Source organism: Meleagris gallopavo, chromosome 12, assembly GCF_000146605.3.
Source record: "Meleagris gallopavo isolate NT-WF06-2002-E0010 breed Aviagen turkey brand Nicholas breeding stock chromosome 12, Turkey_5.1, whole genome shotgun sequence".
NCBI classification, from domain to species: domain Eukaryota; kingdom Metazoa; phylum Chordata; class Aves; order Galliformes; family Phasianidae; genus Meleagris; species Meleagris gallopavo.
In genome coordinates this window covers 16,954,792-16,967,653 of record NC_015022.2, presented here as the reverse complement: position 1 = coordinate 16,967,653, position 12,862 = coordinate 16,954,792, and positions in this window count along the sequence as shown.

The following is a 12,862-nucleotide window of genomic DNA, read 5'->3' as shown; positions in this document are numbered from 1 at the left end:
TGTTAAAATAGGCCGTTGTGGAATGGCTCCAAGGGGCAAACCCCAGGCATTTCAGTCTGGGCTCCGTGCCGTGGCTCCTCAGCCCGGTGCTGCCCTCACCTCAGGGTGTTCTGCTTTAGTGCCCTCACTAATACGGTGCTGTGGGTGGTTTAGTTCTGTCTCCACACCGATTTGAGAGGAGAGGGTTTTCCTGTGGGAAATACAAAGTGGGTTGTTGTGTTGTTTTTGTGTTGTTGCTTGTTTGTTTGTTTGTTTTTCTGAATGTAAGATTTCAGGGTTTGGCATTTCCTCACTGTGTGGCCAAGGCACAGCAGAAGGTGCAGAGCGGGGTTAAATCAGTTCTTTACCCATGGTTTAATTCTCCTGTTTCAGCACCAGGATCTAGTTTTGTCTTTCATTTTCTCTTTCCTTCTGATAATTCTAGGAGGAAGGAACCAGATAATGGTTGAGCTAGCGGTGGGGGGATGATCCAATCCCTCTTGGGGAGGTCTGAGGCAAGCAGAAAAAAACAGGGTCCAAAGCAGCAGTGAGTGTGTGACGACGCAGAAATGACAAAGCTGGCTGCTCGGCTGCTCAGCCCAGCCTGCTGGCCCTGCTTTGAAGTGCCAGGAGCCTGGGCAGATGCTGTGAAGTACTCTCGACACATGCTTTTGTTTTACCTGACATCTCCTTACATTTTCTATGCTTTTTTCTGTTTGCTTGTGCTCTGTTATGCTTTTAATATGGGGTGACACCTTGAGTGACATATTGGCTTGTTTGAGTAAATGCTGTTGTTTGCTGGTCTTTCAAGGAAGATGCTGTGGAGAGAAAGGAATAACCTGTTCTGAAGACTTGGAATGAGCAGGACTGCGAAGCATGAGCTTAAATCTCAGTAGCCAGGACTTCAGCTTCTTCTGCTGAGCTTGTAGGTTTCCAAGTGGCCAAGACAGCAAAGGGGAGCAGGCTGCATGACAGGGATTTCTTTGTTGCTGATCACAGGGAAGAGGGGCTCATCTTGTGGTGGAAGTGACCTTGCGAGGCCCTTGCTAGCCCTGACGCTCTGCCTTCTCTGTAGCGTCAGATTTGCATTCCCTCCCTGCACCATGCCAACAGGCTCCGACAGACTTCATGCTTTTCCCGGGCCCCTCTCCTCTTTAGAAGGAATCCCTAGAGGAATCATCTAGGTGTGCTGGACGACCGGTTTTGGCTGAGAGCGCAGAGATCATCACGGCGACCACACGAGGGTGCCAGTGCTGTTTACCTGCCGGGATTCGCTGTGCTGTGCAGTGAACTCAAGGCTGCAGCTGGGGCTGTCCTCGGGCTCAGGCCGGGCTTAGAGGACACCACTATCCTGGGGATCCTTGTGCAGGTCTTAGCTGTTCCTGTGCGTGCTGAGATGCAGTGAAGCAGGCCCAGAGGATGCAGAGATATAGAGACCCTTTACTAAAAGAGAAATGTCTGTGGGCGCAGCTACACCCCATGCAGACACACCAGAACTAAGTGCTGGGCTGATCCATTGGTTTCCACCTCATCAAAGGCACCCTGATGAGGACTGTGCACCCAAGTGCTGCACTGATGCAGTTGTCTTGCTGTGGGACCACTGGCAGCAGTTGCAGCTATGAAATGGAGAAGAATGCCTATTGCCTTGGTAGACCTAATCTCTAAAGTGAACACAAGATTGTGTAGGGGTCTGTGGTTAGCTGCTGGTCTCGGAGCTTAGGATTTGGGTTTTGTTTTCCATTTATTCAAATTGAATTTAAAGAAAAAAAAGAAAAACTCTCAGTGATAGGAAAAGCAAGCCTAAGGGCTGCCTGGATAAAGGAAAAGCCATTCTGTACAATAGCTTAGTGAGTAAAGCATCCTCCCCTAGGAAAGTGGAAAGCTAGGTTTGATCCTCTCCTCTGCCAGAGGGGAGTTGCAAACCCTGGTCTCTGCAGGACCCCAGAGAGTACTATAAGCAGCAGGCTGCACGCATGAGTTTTTCTTGCTTTTTCCTGTTATTTTAAATAATTAATGATTTGATGAAGCACTGACTGTAGAAGGCAGGTGTCCTGTCTCCCTGGAGAGGAGTCTGTGCACCCGGCTAGACAGAGACTTGCTCTCTCACAATGAATATTTAAGTATTTTAGACAAATTGGAACAGAGCCAGCAGGAATGACTGAGAAGGGCTGAGCCTTCCCCAGTGGGTACCCTACTGCCTGAGAGCTGGGGAAATAGCATTGAATAGGGCAGAGAATAATCCCTGCTTGTGTGTATCTACTGTGCCAGCTCAGCAACCTCCCAGCCCTAGGTGGCACTTCTGGTTTCTGCTACTCTTTCACTTTGCTAGAAGAGATTCAGAGATGGAAAGCTGTTTGGACTTAACTTGTCACTGTTAACATCACTGTCTGCACCTCTCCCAGAACCTGAATCAGCTAAGATTGATCTCCTGTGGCTTTTCTGCTGCTTAATGCTGACCTCAGAGAGAAGTAGCACAGATGCACTGGAAGTTTGCATCTGTGGGCTTGGGTGTTTCCAGTGGGCAGAAAAAAAGCAACGTAGGCAGTTTCTTCCCTCCTTATAAAATAGGTACGTGTTCAGGTGTGGAAGGGGTAAAGACTTTCTGCTGATACTAAATACAGAATGTTGCAAGGATTTATTAACATGCTGAACACTTGCCTAGTGATCCATTTATTAGCTAACAGAACTAAAAGAGCTTTTGGATTTTTCCACTAATGTTGTACCATACTGAATGCCAGGGGGAGGTAATAATTTGAATTCTTCTTGCAATATATTCTTGATATTGACCCTGTCTTCAGAAAGGCGTTAAAGTCTTCGACTTTATTTCACTTGAAGAAAAATTTTAGTTAAGCTGGCTACGTGCTCTTTCTTGCTTAAAAGGGAAGCTCTCTGGCATAGCATTTTGTGCCCAATTTTTATGTGTTAGTTTAGGATAATCATTATTTTCAATCTCCAGCTTTCAAAAATTACGAGTCAGGTTCTTTAAATCCATGCAATGTTAAAATGTGCCTCTGTTCGCCCTCTGGTTTAGTTATATACACAGTGATTTTAAAGTCAGTAAGATTTGCAGCTAACCATGTAATACAGCCCACAAACCGGTATGTGTTTATGCAGAAACAGTTGCTTACCAAAAGGTTTAGCAAATTGGACTTTAATTTATAATCTTCCTTTGGAAGCAAAACTGGAAGGTGTCTCCTCCTGCCTGCAGCTGACTGCAGCCCAAGAAGCCAAGCCACTGCTACCCTGGAGCTGCCCTCAGCTGGGGAGCTCAGACAACAGCCTCCAGCCCTGCAGGGTTGTATTCCCTGGCATATGCTGCCACAGTCAAGAAATTGAATATTGCATGGGAAAAGAGACGACCACCATCCTCTTTCTGTGTTGATGGTCTGTCTTAACGTGACCGGGTGTCAAATGGCACAGTGTGCTGAGATGGCCACTGTAGGCTCCTCTACGTGGCAGCACCTTAATGAGTTCCCTTGGCACTGTGCTGTGAAGCCATCAGTGATGCTGTGGGGAATTGTATGTTTGTGCTGCTTTATGTCCCTGCTGTGGGTATGAAAGGGGATAACTGTACAGCCTTTGGGTCTAGGTTTGCAAACTGCACTTTCAGATATGTCCCATTAGAACAGAATACATGTTAGGGCTCTGTCTACATGTCTTCATGCTTGGCTTTATCTTGTTTCTGTCCGGGCCAAGCTTTTAGTACTTCTATAGGTTATTTTGCCGCTTTCTTTGTTAGCTGTTGCTGGGACCTGCTACAGAGCCAAAAATCTGGGAACGTTCCAGAAGTGTTCACAAACATCAGTTCTGTAGCTTCTTGCAGTCAGACATATGAAGCTTTCAGAAACCCTGGAAACCTGAGGAGACGCTGCAAACCCACTCTGGAAGCTTGAGAAGAGATCCATCACTTTCCTCAAAGGCTGTATTCATCTGCTTGCAAAGCTTCCACAGAGGAGCAGCTTGTTAGAGGGACCTGTGGAGCTAGAAAATTTTGCCAGTAATAATTCAGGCCTAGTTCTGAAGTCAAATATTTAGTTAAACAGGCTGTGTGATGACTGGATTAAACACAGTTGGCATCTGAGCAAGCTTGTCACTTCATTTTTTTTGTCAGTGTCCATCTCATAAGCCTATAATTCAGTTTTTCCCGTCTTCCCAGGCTCTGCTTATCCTGTGTAGCCTTTCAGACAACACAAAATGAGGTATTTCAGCGGAGCTGCTGCTCCTAGCTCAGAAAGCAGCCTGTACCACAAAATGATTTTCTCTGTCTTCAGACTTAGGAAGAATCCAATATTATGGATTTCGGGATGAAATCATATGTTAGAGAAATTGTTGTTTGTTTGTTTTTAAGTAAAAGTCACAAAGATGCCAGGAAATCTCAGAGAGAGCAGTCAAGCAAGTCTTGCCTGGCAAGATGCCATATGGGCTTGACACAGATAGTTTAATCAATGTTAACAGCTACTGGAAGTTGCAATTGGTGATTTGTACTTTTCTGTCCTGTCAGTGCCACTTTCCAAAGCTCATAGGCCTTTAAATCCCTTGAAATGATAAATGGGCTTAAGCTTCTGTGTAGCTTTGAAAGTGAAGCTTACACTCAATTAACACAGTTGGCAGGGTTATTCCTGATGTCCATGGCACTCCTGCTGATCTCTGCCTTTCACACAATTTACTGTTATGATTTCACTGAGTCTTCCATATCAGTTTATTCTCCTTTGAGTTGTAGTGGGAATGCTAAGCCACAGCCTGAACCAGTGATTGAGCACCTGATGGGAAGGAAGGGCCAACCTGGGAGAAGGCTGGGAGACCACTAGTGTGACAGCCTCAATCCTACAGTGATCACCAGGTCACAGCGTCCTGTCCTTGTTCTACACTGTACTCTTTGCAAGCAGAGATCAGCCTCGTCTTTCAAGACCAGGAATATAAGACTGGTGTTCTCTTAAAACATTTTGTATGTGAAGGAAAACAGGAGCAGCAGGGAAGGATCAGAAGGGCAGAAAATACTATTTTCTGAACAGAAGCTGTGTGATAGAGCTGTTGTCCTGCCTCTTCCTGGTTTGAATGTAGTGAGCCTTTGGTTATGGGAGGCGGGGATGGCTGCATCCTGTAAACTGAACCATAATTGGATGCTGCATCATAATCCCCTCTCTGACATGCCTGCAGGCCATGCTTTTATTCTCACTTTCTGCATGTGTAAAAAGAGGTCTGGTTTCTCTGGTTCCTGGGCCTCTGTCTGGCTCTTAAAGGCAATCTTTCCCTTGCTTTTAGCAGGAAAAAAATTGCAGTTGAAATGCAGGGCTTTGTAACCATAAACCTCAATTGCTGGAACCTACTGCCAGTGGCACAGCTCTGAGCTTCTCTAATGTCAGTCAGTAAGCTCAGTGTGAAATTTTAAGCAAAACAGAAAGTCTTATGTTTGACCATATAATAAAATCACAGTGGAAGTGAAGACTCAGTAGAGCTGTGAAGCCATCACTGCCTTTGTTTCTAACTCCATGCTAAGCCAAAGAGTGCAGCAGAAGCCAGTGAGCACGCTGTTGGGAGGCAGCAGTGCAGCTTTGGAAGTGTTTCATTTCTGTCTCTCAGCAATCTTTTTCCAGAACCCACAACATCTGTCTCTGTCCCCAACCACATGCAAGTGCACTGAAACTTTGTTCCAAAACTAATGAGTAATTTCATGGTCTTGGAATGAAATGCAGTGAGAGGGGGCTGGGGCAGCAGCTGGAGTTGTGTACTTTACAAGGAGATCTGTGGAGGTCAAATTGCAGCCTGATTACTTTTATTTTATTGCAGCCCACTAGGCTTCCCTTTAAAGTCTGCTACTAGAATTGCTGATGATCAGTGCAGAAAGCTCTGACACAGGCTGCTGCGCTCCACGGGCATCCTCACTACTGGGCACAACAAACAACATGGAAAATAATGACATCAGTGGAGAGAAGGTGGGGGAGCTCAGCTGGGCGTTAGCTCTGTTCATGGAGAGAGTACTCCTGCTTGCAGAGAGCACTCTGACTGTCCTGTCTCTGGTTTCAGTGCAGTGCACTCATAGAAGGAGGATTGAGAGAACAAACAACACTGGGCAGATATGAGATCACATTGCTTGAGTGTCTAGTGGGTGCACGTGATATGAGAACAGATATGGAATGAGCTAGCTCATATTGTAGCTGGTCTCAGCAGACCTTTAAAAAAGCCCAAACCCCAGCTTTTTCCTAGAGAAGGGACAGGGTTATCTGCAGAGAGCAGTAATCTGTACAGAGTACAGGAAACAGAAGGCAGATGTTGTCATATGTTTATCATATGTTTCCACCACTGAGTCTTCCTCTGGGACAGACTTGCACATCCCAGACCTTGGAGCTGTAATTGCACTGTTCTGTGGACTCACCATGCTGTGTTTATCCAGGACATAAGAATATACAGGGCTCTTCATCCTCCACCTGTCCATCCTCCACCTCCACCTCCAGGTCCTTCCAGGCTGGAGAAGTTTACATTCACTTGCTGTGACTCAGCTATAGAGCTTGTTTAATCTTCATAGTATTACTCATAGAAAGGGAAAGCCAAATGGAAACCGGTCTGTGCCTGTAGACACCTGTAATTCTCCAGCTTTCTGCTGTATATCTCTGGACGAGTTTCTGTTTATCAGCACCAGTACACTTATCCTGTTGAAATTTCTCTTTGCAGAGAAGGACTAATTAGGAAGTTTTCTACCCCAAAGCTAAGAAGAAGAGCACTGATGCTCCATGGCTGCTCACAGAGTTCCTGAAACGGGACTATTTCAAGCTGACACTTGACAGCAGTAGCAGTGAGCTGTTGCCAAGTGGAGCAAACACCAGACAGATCCCAGAATGGCTGAAGAGTAACTGCATCCCCTGAGCTGACTACTGTGGCCTGCGGTGAGCTGCTGCTGGTCTGCCTGGTAATGCGCTCAGCATTTCCAGTGGCAGTGGTTTGCTGGGGACCAGATGTTTGGGAAATTTGTCTTGTCACCTCTTTGGCCTTCTGTCCCATGCCTTGACTCTCTGCTGTGATATAAGGATGGTACGTTTGCTCACGTCAGACCTGCTTGTTGCTCACTTGCATGTGTTTTGTCCGCTGATCAGAACTCAGGGAAACTCTGATCCCTGGTCCATTCTTTTATTGCATAATGCGTGGGATATTCCATGTTAGAGAGACTGCATGAGCATTAATCGCATTTGAAAATCTCACCCAAGATCTGCACAGGGAGGCTTTAGTTGTGAGGTAGGAACCCGTGACTGCTGCTACAGCTGGACCTAAACCAGTCTTTCCCATTCCAGCCTCATTCCATCTAAAAACCACAGCACAGCCCTTCCTGCACTGCACAGGAGAACACAGAGCAGAATCCAGGTGGGTGGGCTTTGCAGAGGGCAAGGAGGGAGATCAGGCCTGGAGCAGTGGCTGCGTTGGAGTTCCAGCGGTTTCTTTCCTTTGTGGGACACTGAGGTTTGAGTCACTGATCTAGACCTGTCAGGGAGGGGGCTTCTTGGCCCCAGACCTGGCTCTCCCTTATCAGCAGCCTGCCTGCTCTGTGAGGGGCTACACCAGAGTTCTGCTCTCCTATTTTGCCGCGATCCCATCCAAAGAGCTTTGATCAGAATTGTTCCGAGGACTTTCAGATTGAAAGCTGGGATTTCAGTTATTTTCTGGTGGAGGAAAAAAATATTTCATCGGAAAAATTCCAGTGTAGCTCTGGTATGCTTTCAGCTGGCATCCTGCCTGCCCTCTCTGAAAATGTTACTGATTATGAGTGCAAGCACTTCTTGTGAGGCTGACTGCTTTGGTTGCAACCCCATCTGAAGTATCCCTTTTCCCTCAGCAGATGGTAGGAGCTGGCCTCTTGTTACATAGCACTGAAGTGACCCTTCGGGGCTGCCCTTCATGGGAGAGAATGGCTGAGCCAGGCTAGAAATCCCACAGTATTTAGAGCAGTAGCCACTGCCCTGCTGCTCCAGCTGCCTGCTGGAATAATTGCCACCGCCCCCAGCTCTGGCAGGCGTGTTTGCAAAAAGCTCTGCAGGCAATGGAAGCAAGCTGGTTTCATCATGACAATGTAGTTGTCCTTTTAAGGGAAAATTCCCTCCGGGAGCCAGCCCTCAATTACCTCCTGCTCCAGTGCCTTCTTGCTAGAGACGTCTTGTAATGTGGCTGAGTTACATCCACAGTGCTCTGCAGCTGAGCACCTCACTGTTTTGGAAAAAAATACAATTAAACTCTGCTGGCTTCTGCTGTTTGCTAGTGATTGCTGAATCTAGAAACTGCAGGGAAAAACCAAAGGTCTGGTTCTCTCATCAGTGCAGAAACAATCTATGGATACTGCATCTTCAAATCCAGATGCTATAACTGTGGTATTAGCGGAGTCCTACGCAGATACAGTATTCTTCCATGAAGAAGTTTGTTAGAAGATTAGGGAGCCCTGGGTAGTACAAGACTGGTGATAATTAGCCACCACAAGTGTCTGCTAAATGCCAGGAAACTGGGGTAGGCAGTGGCTGCATTTCAATTTGCTCTTATTCACTGTGGTGAATGGGAGGGGTCCTCCAAGGGTCCTGATTCGAAGGCCTAAAAATTCCTTCTATTCTACTGCCATGTCTCATAGTCCACAGGGGAGATGTCTAACTGGGACGGGGCTGCTGCAGAGCTTGCCCTCTGCTCTGTCGCAAAAAACAGAGTGGGAACACGCAGTGCTGTAGAGAACAGTCTGTGCTCTGTCTGTTCTATAGGGATGGTGGCTTTGGCTGCAAGCCCCCAAATTTACATCTCTTATGTTAAGCACTGAAAATAGTTTAATTCCAAATGAGTTGTTTGCCAGAAAAACATGACACTTTTGAACGCAAACGTCACATGAATGAGACCAGACTCCTGAAGAAGTTCTAGGGTCTGCTTCTTTTGACATCTATAAATGTACTGTGACTGTGTTTAAAAAGAAAAAGATACTCTCCCTGGGCGGTAGCAGACACATTTTAAAAACCAACCCCATACCTGCACAGCTAAGGTTTTCTTGAGCCAAATCTAATGGACTGCAGCCCATAGTGTGAGAGGACCATCTGAGAATGAAATGATGGTCCTTGGAGGACATGGTCACAGAGGAGTCAGCCTGGGTCCCCATGCCCCATTTTGAGGACTGAAATGCACAGGAATCCTGTTCTCTATGGCCAGAGCAAGACTGGAAGAGCTTTGCCATCTTCTGAGTTTTCCCAGGTGTTTAGATTCTCTTGCCCCATTTAAATCAAGGCAAAAAATAAAACTTTTTGAAAACTTACATACTTACAGAAGACATGAAGTAGCTACATCAAAATATCTAATACTGTTTCAAACATTTGAAAACTCTCAGGGAAAGGTAAAAAAAAGAAGTGAATTAACCAGAGTGTTGGACTGGATCCCTGTGGGTCCCTTCCAACTTGGGCTGTTCTGTGATTCTGTGTTGAAATTGTGTTTTCAAAACTATCCACTTTAGAAATATCAACCTTGCAAAGCTTTTTTTTGTACATTTTTAAATCTGGGACACTTTTCTAAATACATATTTCTCTGTTAACAGTTTTGGGTCACTGTTTTACTTTGAAAATGTTTTGCCAGGAAATTTCTTGTCAGCAAATCCAGCAGGTCCCTGGTTTCACAGTTGGAGGTGGTGGTTTTGAACTCAGGTGGACAGAAAAGCAGGAGTATGGCTAAGCTGAGAGCATGGCTGTCATTCGAATACATGACTGTTGCTTGAACCGACAACCATTCAGAAGTTCATTAGTTCTTGGCAGTTGAAAACAAGTGGAATTCATTTGACTTGCTCAGGAAAATTCAACCCCTACTGTTAAAAATTCAGCATTGGTTCAGAAATAGCTGAGAGTAGGCTTGGTGGTTCGGACAAGAAGGCTGATCACATGCATGGGACTGATGCTGGAAAACATAGGTTCAGATCTGTATCTACTGTGATCTCCCTTCTGACATCTAGCTGTGTTTTTCCTTTGAGCTTCATTTCCCCTACACCACTGTTTCTTGCAAACACGAGCAATACACTGAGCAGCGTTGTGCTGTCATGGTGATATGGTCTAAACAAATGCAGAGCACTTTGCCAGTATTTCAAAACTGAAATTCTTGTTGCGAATGAAAAAGCAGAGGAACTTGCTGTTTTGTTTGTGCAGTTTGTCACCTGAGACTCTGAGTCATACATTCTGGCTTGCACGTCTGCTGGACTTTCAGAGATCCTCTTGTGTTTTATCAATTTCAATGACAGATATCTCTGTGCAGTGACAACTTCCACATAAAACTGATTAGCGTATCTCCTTTAAGAAGCATTTCTTTCTGTGCAAGGTAGGTTTCTTTGAAAGGGAGTAACAATTTTCCTCCCAAACTACTTCAGTTTCTTTGAGTTAAAAGAAAAAATACTTGTATAGTTAAAAATTTTACTAAGCATCTGTAAACCATTTAGAGATCAAGAGAGAAGTAAAAACTTCAAGAGGGGTTAAGGGGAAGCCAGTAACCAGTTTTCAAATATCCTCATTTCTGAGTATGGCCCTGATGTGTCGTTCTGAGGGGAAGGAGAGTCTGGATCTGTTCTGCATGTCTGCCACATCCTTGCCCATGAACAGGAGCTAGTACTGGGCATGCCCTCCCACAGCCTGCTGCCTTCCTGCTTTTGACCCCTTCTCTAGAACTCTACTTACATTCTCTGATGGCTTTCTCTTTTATACCAGAACATCTCCAAAAATAATTCAGGTTCTTATTCCTCGTTTAAATGAGCAGTATGGTAGATTTAATAGCTATCTGTAGTGCTTACACAGTTACGTCATATCAGTGTATGGACTAGGAATGATAGCTCTTTAACCGGAGAAGCAGGATTTGGTGTTCCATTCCTGTTCCTACAAAGTGTTAGAAAAATCATCAAAAGACAAATTCTCAGCATTGGCTTTTGTTGGCTTTGTTGTTCTTTCTAAGAGTACGTTGGCTGCTAACACTGTTCAGGTTATCTAAATTTTGCTGCAAAATGTCAGTACTGCACCAATTAAAAAAGAACAGAATTTACTGCAGGAAAATGGGTTTGGAGTCCAGCACTTCAGGAACTGTGTGCCTTTCCCCTCATTCTGCAGGCTGAGAATCTCCACTGTCTCACCAGAAAACACCGTAAAGTCCTCATAGAGGAAGATGGTATAGAAGAACTGCCAATAATGGTGGTAGTTTTCTGTTTGTTTGTTGGTTTTTTTAAATTATTTTTTTTAAAAGCTAGTTCTGTGTTTCCCAGCATTTTAATTTCATTCATTTCTTTTCAGTCATTTCCTAACTTTGAAAAATGCCTATGTTACAAAGCATAAACTTATCCTCTATGGGGATGTGGAAACTATCCCATGGATCAAACATGGGTGAGGAATAAAGAGTTTTTTTTAGGCAGCAGTGCAACTTATGGAGAGCTTCTATCACCACAGCACCAACCTTTCTAGGAAAGAGTTGTTCTGGCAGAGAAGGGGGGAACGAGATGAGAAGCTAAGGGGGCAGGTCTGAAGCCTGGAGCAGAAAAGGAGAAAGCTGGGGAGAGAAGGGCAGGCTGCAGGAGGTGTGAGCAGGGCCAGTGAGGGATTGCTCAAGCACTGTATTGTTTGTCATCCTGTAGCTCCAAGTATCACAAACCGTCCCCAGTGAGAGAGCAAACAAGATTAAGGAAGTGAATAGCCTCTGGGGTTGATTAGCCACTGAGTCTGGTTGCTGTGGCTTCTGCCTGCTGCAGACACCATATGTTTGCAAAGGACCTCAGGCAAGGGTTTAATCTGCCTTTCCAGGCAGAAGAGGAAGGTGGACCACCCTTCTTGCATATCTGCTTTTAAGAGATCCCCGTGATGGAGGTCCTCCTGCAGATCCCATTCCAGAATACCTCCACTCTGAGCTCGGAAGACCTTCCTGAAGTGTTAAGTCCTCTTTGCTGCAAATTAAGCCAACTTGATTTTTCTTTACACAATAAATATGGTAAGCGACAGACAACCATCTTGTAATAACCTATCACAAATGGGTAATACTCCACAGAAGTTGTGTTTTCATCTATGGGATTGAGCACCAGTGTTTTGTACATGATCTCTAGTAAAGGTGCACTAAGTTAATTTTGCTACACTGTTTCACTGCCTCAGTTTTGCAAACTATGAAGTGGCCCTTGTGGGTAGCTCAGGGAGAGGGGACCAAGGTTGAGCAGCAGGAGGTGCCAGCTGCCCTCTGCTCTGTGAGGGGTATTTGTCAGACTGGGTCACTGATACTGAGAAGAGGAAGGGATGGAAAACACATTGCTTGAAGTCCCTCACATTGCCCTCAGAGAGCAGATTGCTGCTGAGAATGAAATTGTTAATGCTTTGTAAATCACGTCGGCAGTTTTCACAGGAATATTATGGGTTGCAGAGCCATGAGGTAAGGCACTAGAGGAACACAAGTTTCCTGGAACAAATTAAGCACTGGCTTTCTGAAATATGTGAGCTCACATAGCATAACAAAACAGGGATCTCCGTTCTCTGAAGACGGTGGATATGTGCTATGCCGGCAAACTTTCTAACTCTTAAACTGGAAGGCGAAATCTTGGAGAGCTTTACTGTTGATGATTCATCTTTAAGATAAAACACATTTTTTAATAGCAAGAATAGTAAGTCATCACAGTAGACTAGCCAATGCTGTAGTAAATCCTTTGGCATTCTGGGACAGGAGGAGTTCTTTCCGCTCTTACTTGCAAATTACTAAATTCAGCAGGATCACGGGGTGAAACATAGGCCCCCCACTCTCTATTTTAGATTACACAATAACGCAGTCTGTTTTAATCCGTAAACATGACTATCCCTTGAATGAAAAGCAGCCATGCAAATGTTTCATATGCCAATACAATGTGTGTTTTCATTTGTATGGGCTTATAAAATCATGT